Source organism: Dipodomys ordii, unplaced genomic scaffold, assembly GCF_000151885.1.
Source record: "Dipodomys ordii isolate 6190 unplaced genomic scaffold, Dord_2.0 Scaffold39, whole genome shotgun sequence".
NCBI classification, from domain to species: Eukaryota; Metazoa; Chordata; class Mammalia; order Rodentia; family Heteromyidae; genus Dipodomys; species Dipodomys ordii.
The window spans coordinates 10,471,334-10,479,001 of NW_012267255.1; positions in this window are offsets into that span (position 1 = coordinate 10,471,334).

Here is a 7,668-nt window from a genome sequence, read left to right on the forward strand (position 1 = left end):
ACAACCTTCCTGTCATCAAATCTATGCTGTCCACTTTCTGTTCATAAATAATTCTTTTTTATAGAAAATTAGCTTAATTCCATTCTTTTATGTACATTATAAATTGTATTTATTGCAAGTAGGTTAACATTTTGTGGGTCCTTATTACATAATGCCAACCTTTGTCATGTAGTATAATTTCACACAAAAATATAGTGTAATTTGCTCTTGTTATACATTAGTTTATTAGCAAGAATGCTACACAGCTATAAATAAATTATGCTGTTGCCCACTAGCTGAGTTAAAGTTAGTATCTGTCAGGTTTTCACAAAACCTATGTTCATTTAAATTACCCTTAAGAATATATGACAATTTCGCTTAGAAATGTATGAGATCAGGTCAAGAAGAGAGAGCCATTCACAACTGTCATCCTAATTGCAAAACAAATCTTAATTAGCTACTTTTAAATTAGTACAGTATGTAAGCCTATACATACAATACAAATTTATTAACCTATTTCTCATCCATTGGACAGTCCCTAAGAAGAAAGAGAATACTACATAATCATTTCACCTAGGTAGTATTCTATTGTGGACATTGTATTGAAAATACTAAAACACACACATGTATAAGGGTGACTGAAAATCATGCCATACAATAAAATGAAGAGACAAGGTGGTATGCTTAACATAACAACCCATACAATTAACAACCTTCAAATATTTGGAAGTCATATAGAAAGAAGAAATCAGTGTGTTCAAAACATATATATGAGAACTTAGGCTCACAATTTAAAAAACTAGAAACAGGAATCCTTCAACACTGCAAAGGGCCGCTTTACATGTAGAAGAGCAAGAAAGAATGGTTCAGCAGGTAGACTATTTGTCAGGTACACTATACAAGGAATATGGGATTGATTTCTAACATCTTTCCTAATATGTACCATACATCTTTATATTACATTTTAATACTTAACACAATGTGAAATAATGAGTTAAAAATTAGAGAACTGCACTCACTACACAATCTTCAACTCTTTCGATTCACAATTACATGAAATAATCCTTTAGTCAGCAAGCTGACTAGCAATAGACATATGGTGGTAAATGACAATACACTGAGGTCACAGAATTATGAATATCAAGAAAACTCTCAAAACTCTGCTGCTATGTGGGAAACATTGCTATAGATAACATAAGGATTATGGGATAGGCTGCACTACAAATGCATAACTAACAATTTAGCAAAATTATATAACAATGAGAATCAACAGTAGTAATAAGACAAATATTCATTAATTAAAGGTTAATTTCTTAATGAAGAGTACTGTAAACGGAAGACACAAGCCAATAAACAGTTGTACCCAATGGAGAATGCTAAGTTATATTAAGCATGAAATGGCTTTTATTCGTTACACGTTCATAAAATCAGAAAATAATGGTGCTGATCTTGGGTTTGACAAGGTGAGTGACAGGCACAGTGGCTCCAACAAGAAACAATGCTAAAATTGAATGATGCTGCTGCGTGTTTCTCAAACTTATAAAATGTTTGACCCCACTTGTGAAATGAATAGTGTAAATATAGGTAGCCAAATCTTTAAAATACTTTGAAGGTACCAACCCTAGTTACAACAGATTAATCTCACATTTCAAACATAAGGTGTCAACTTTGCCCTCCACTGACCATGAGTATTAACTATTATAAACTGTCATTTTACTTATAGTCTTGGTATTATTCTAAGTCTGAGATGAGTTTGTTGTCAATGCTTAGTTTTTTGATGTTTAATATAAAGAAATACATCACATTTCTAAATATGTCTAGTAAGTGCAAAAGAAGCAATAAGGTTAAAAGTCCTAGGAAAACAAAGCATATGCTTATAGTTACAAAAACAGAAAATACTCTTAAATGGTGAGGCCAAGATTATATAATTACATGTACATGTGAAATGAATGTCTTCAAGAGAGAAATAATTCTAAAGGAGATCGAATTTCACTACCACTGTGCCAAACCTAGGGTGGGGGATTGAGGGGAGAGGGAAATAGGGAAAAAATGAGGGCGGGGGTAACAAGTTAGATAAGAAATGTAATCACTACCATACTTATGTAACTGTAACCTCTCTGTACATCACCTTGACAATAAAATTTTAAAAATACATTATTAAAAAACTCTACTGTGCCAACAAATGTAGCAATCATCAGTGAGAGGTAAGGAAGATGTCTATTTACCTAGTGTTTATTTAGGAAAACTAAGGAATTGGTTCTAAGAAATTAAAAGCCAGGAATGTTCAATGTTGCTGCTAATGACACTTCTACCTTCAAAATGTGGATCACATGGGATAAAGGCGTTCTGGATCAAGGCACATTAAAGTTAGTATCTGTCAGTGTGAATGAAACTATTCTATTATTTGAAAAAGTGGCCAACAGAATATTCATCAGGAAGAAGAGGGTGTGTGTGTGGGGGGGGGAAGTAAGTATATTAGTATCCACAGAATGAATTGTTAGGCAATTTAATTTTATTGCGAGTTCAGGTAATTTTTTACAAATCTTTAATTCTGATACCTGCAATGAATTCTTAACCTTTTACCTGTTACATATGTATTCAAATTTTTTTGTTAGATAGGAAAGTGACATTCTTTGAAAAACACTACAGATAAGCAAAGCTTTAAGCTTTTATGAACTAATATTTTATTTAATGTGAGCTTTCTTAATGTAACTATCCAACTTACTTTTCCTTTTCTAAAATCAATGGGGCTGGGAAGGTGACTCAGTGGTAGAGTGCTTGCCTTGCATGCATGAGGCTCTGGGTTCGATTCCTCAGCACCACATAAGCAAAAAGAACCCCCCCCCCAAAAAAAAACGAATTCTCAACCTTTTCTAAAATCAGCAAAAAAAAATCTAATTATCTTTTAAGAAAGCTATTCCAAGATAATCACTACCCTACAATTACGTTAAAATCCTTACAGAGATTATTTTTGTGTGGCAAACATTACTACTTTACCAATTTACATTAGAACTGCTAATAATTTCTTATGCATTACAGGTTCAGTTCTAGTTTTATAAGACATGTTTATTTCTGATTTGAATATTTGTAAAAATTTACTCAAATATTACACAAAATTATGTAATTTAGATAATATTTAGAAAATACAAAGTCATTAGTAATAACCAAATGTTAAAACTCTATTTAAACAATTGTAATTTAAGAGAATTTCCTTCAGTCTATCCACATAAACAAAGACAAGGTTCAAAAGTGGATATTTTGACTATTTTGACCATTGGTAAGTCTATACATTATAGGCTTATTATTCTTCCAATTATTTCCAATTTACCTCCTCAGTGAAACCTAAATAATCAATAGAACACTTCTACCTGGAAAAAGCCATACATAAAAAAGCCATACATAAAACTAGTATCACTTCAGGAAATTTAAAAATTATTCTTATTGCTATTAAAATTGCTCCACAGCATCTACTTTTAATATTAGTTGTATCATAATAAAAGAAGAGAGAATTCTACTTTATAAAATTATGGGGTTAAGTAAGACAGTTGTATGTGAAAACATGTAGAACAAACTTAGCATTCATTGTTAAAGCTCCATGACCTATATGCCATTGCCTTGTTTCATTTCCAAAATGCATGGAAGTTGAACTCTGTTCTGATGTTTAATGGCTACAGTAGTGCTGAATGACAAGTAGTGCAGGTGAACCTTTGAAGAAGAAATTTATTTTGGAAGAAGATAACCTGGGTAACTTTACCATTCCCGGGGTATAATAAGCATGATAAATGGGCAAAAGCTGAAGAGTAAGTGAATTAGAAACCTTCTTGTGGAGCAGGGCTTCCAAGAAATGATGTTCAGTAAGTAACAAAGTAAAGGGATCTTTGCACTCCAAGGAAAAAGGATATGAATTGACCACTCAAAGAGTTAACAGTTTCTGATTCCTGAGGTCTACCAAACATGAAATTTAACTTCTCTTTCTAAAAAATCTCAATAAAATGAAAAAAAATGGACTAGGAAAGAGAGATAACTTGACAAATCAAAATCACAAATTACAACAGACACAGCGAGGGTTCCTGGAAAGAATAGAGAAATTAGTGTCAAGTGAAATAAATCAGAAAAAGAAAATAAAAACCAGGTGGTATATAAAATATGAGCCAGAATAAGACTAAGTGTTAAGTCAATGAACAAATAGCGTCAAAGTTTGGAGTTAAAAATTATTTCGATTCCAGAGTCCTACAGAGAAAAATTAAGTTGAATGTGTAAGAACCCACAATACATCTTCAAACTTATAGGAGAAAACACTTTTTTGGGGGGTTGGGTGCTAATAATTTGGCCAGGGCACCATTCCTTAGCTTTTTCATTCAAAACTGGCATTCTTACCACTGAGAATCTTTACCATTCACCTACTATCTCAGAAAAAAATTTCACAAAAGTAGGCATGTGTGTAGGGATGCACAAATGGCTGAAATTAGCATACAAGACTGTTGTTAGTTTACACATAAATTAAGTTACAATTTTAGTAATTCTTAATAGTGACTGAAATAAATTACATTAAGCTTCAAATTAAAAAGTAATCACTAGAAAAATAAAGAGTTAAATACATATATTTAATATCCTCAGATTAAGCTGGTATAGGAAAATATCTGTTTTTGACAGGAAGCTGACAAAACATTTTGAAATAAAAAATTGCCAACAGGAATGAATCCTTAATAGGTTCATTGAAGAGTATACATACAGCTAGAGTGAACTTAAGTATTCTACAGAAAAAGCATCTTTTTAAAAAAGGGGTGACGGAGTAAAAATAGTATAAGAGACACACAGATAACACACAGATAAGTTCACATATTACATAGGGGAGAAATTACAGAAAGCAGAACCGAAGAATAAGAAAAAAAAAGAGTATGAAGAATCAAGAACCTATAAATCTTCAGATTACTGCTCAGCAAGATGAAGAAAAAGTCCTCACACCTGACATTTCAGAACTATAAAAATAAAAGGAAATTTCTGTTATTTTTCAGAAAAGAAAGCAAGATTAAAAACAAAATACAAATTAGAAAGGAGTAAGAACCCACAATACATCTTCAAACTTATAGGAGAAAACACTTTTTTGGGGGGTTGGGTGCTAATAATTTGGCCAGGGCACCATTCCTTAGCTTTTTCATTCAAAACTGGCATTCTTACCACTTGCGCCACAGCTCTATTTCTAGCTTTTGCTGGTTAATTGGCGCTAAGAGTCTCAAGAACTGGCTAGGTTTGAACCACATCAGACTCTTGAATTGCTAGAATTGCTAGGTGTAAGCAACTAGCCACTGACTAGAAACTTTTAAACTAGAAAATTAAATTTGTCTAAAAATAATTATCTACATACATGTTTGTTGCAATCTCATTCATCCTCTTCCCTCTCTTTCACTTCAGTTACCAGTGTTAGTAGTCATATTTATCCTTCTATTCTTTTTTCATTATCCATAAAACATATATTTGGAATTATACTTAGCACATGCTACAATATTCTTGCATGAAAGTCCTATTATATTTCCAGTTTAATAATATGTGCCTTCAAACCATTTCTCCAGCTTTGTAGGAATTTGCATCTTTAATTCCAATGTATAAATATGTATTTCCTCTCCTTGCCATTTTTAGTATGATGGTGAAAACATTACTTTTTCAAACCAGAATTCCCTAATAATTAGCCAAACTGCTATTTGAGTATAACAAAAACATATGGGCATTTCTGAGCAAGATTCTAATCATTTACCACTAACATATGAAAATACAACTCATGTAATCCCATCAAGATAAGTAACTTACTAAATATTCAATAATAGTGAGAAATGAATAAAAGGAAAATGAAGATATAGAACAGGAAACATTAGCAAGGTGTTAAACTTCTTTTTTTTTCGGGGGGGGGGGCGGTCATGGGGACTGAACTCTGGGCCTGAGCGCTGTCCCTCAGCTCTTCAGCTCAAGGCTAGCGCTCTACCACTTGAGCCACAGCGCCATTTCCAGCTTTTTTCTTTTTGCTTATGTGGTGCTGAGGAATCGAACCCAGGGCCTCATGCATGCAAGGCAAGCGCTCTACCCCTGAGCCACCTTCCCAGCCCAAGGAGTTAAACTCCTAAAACATACAATTAAATCCAGTTAAGTAATAACTGTTAAAAATGATTCAAATGAAATGAGAAGATAAGACACACCAAAAATATTTCATGTTGAAAGGTTAAACTAATGGTCATTGAATTAAAGCAATAACAATAAATGAAAAAAAAACTCTAGAAAAAAATGTGTTAAGATGTTAAGGGTAATGACTGAGACAATGAAATATAAATTTCTAATCCACAGAAGTAAACAATGGCCAATCTTTGACTAATCCAATAAAAATATAAAGTATAGTGAAAGAACAAAAAGAAAATAAAATTGAGAGGGTATAAAGTTCAAACAAATAATACATCTTTATTTAAGTAATACAGAAGTGAAAAGCTCATGTGCTGAGCAAAATGCATTCAGATTTGTTTTGAAGTCTGCCTTGTGTTGTTTCTGAAAGCATCAAACACAGAGGCTGAAAATAAGGCAAGGAAAGATAAATTGGACAAACATTTATGTCAAAAAGATATCTCCACTATCATAAAATCAAACAGAATTTAAGACACAAAGCCTTGAACCTGATGATAAGCATTATACATTAATAAAGTTATATAATCATGAAGATATAATATTCACGAACCTCTTTACAACCAAATGGTTACAAATACAAACCAAAACCTTTTAGAAGTACAATAAACTAACATATTAGGAGTTATGGAGTAGCTCCAAGGTAAACAACTCAAGATTTAAATAGTAAGTATATAGAGGACTTTAATAACATGTAGTAAGATTTACTGAATAAAATTATCTGTAAATTGGAGTATGTACACAATGAAAATATAGAAAGACTTCTCAAGGGGTATTGAGTTATCAATGATAATTTCCAGTTCCTAAACTTCTGTGTATCATCTTTCTTATAAAATAGCTGTGAATGTTGCATCTGAAATGTACTCTACCTCTAAAGCATTCCTTTTTTAAAATTACTTACTTAATTTTATTTTCCTGGTACCAGAGCTTGAAGAACTCAGGGTGTAATGCTCAGTTTACTTACTCTCAGCTGATGCTCATAAGCATTTGAGTCCTACCTTAGTCCAGCTTTTTGCTGGCTAATCAGAGATGTGAGGTTTTTGGATTTTTATTTTTTGTGCTGGGGCTAGGTCTGCACAATGCTTTTCCAGATCCTCAGTCTCTTTCAGTAGCTCGGATTATAGGCGTGAACCTGTAACTGTTTTGTATCACCCCTTTAAAGAATACCCTTTTATCACATTACCAAAGCAAGTTTCCAAATTTATCGTCTTCCTTATATTAATTTTTTGATTGAGCTGTAAACACCGGCCTTGTTAAATGTTACTTGGTAGATGTTTTCTATAAACCAAAGTAATTAAACTTACAGTATGAAGAGTCTGAAAATATTAGACTAAAAGCATGTCATACAATATGTAAAAGCATGTTCTAGAAAAATTTTAGTTTTTAGGATATCATTTTCAGTCTCATCATAAGCTAAGTACTTTCATACAGTATAGGAGGTCAAGAGCACTATATTCCTATGTAAACTAAAAATATTCTGTTTAAGGGATGGGAGATATGGAGTGAGGATAGGGGAATTGCCTTGTT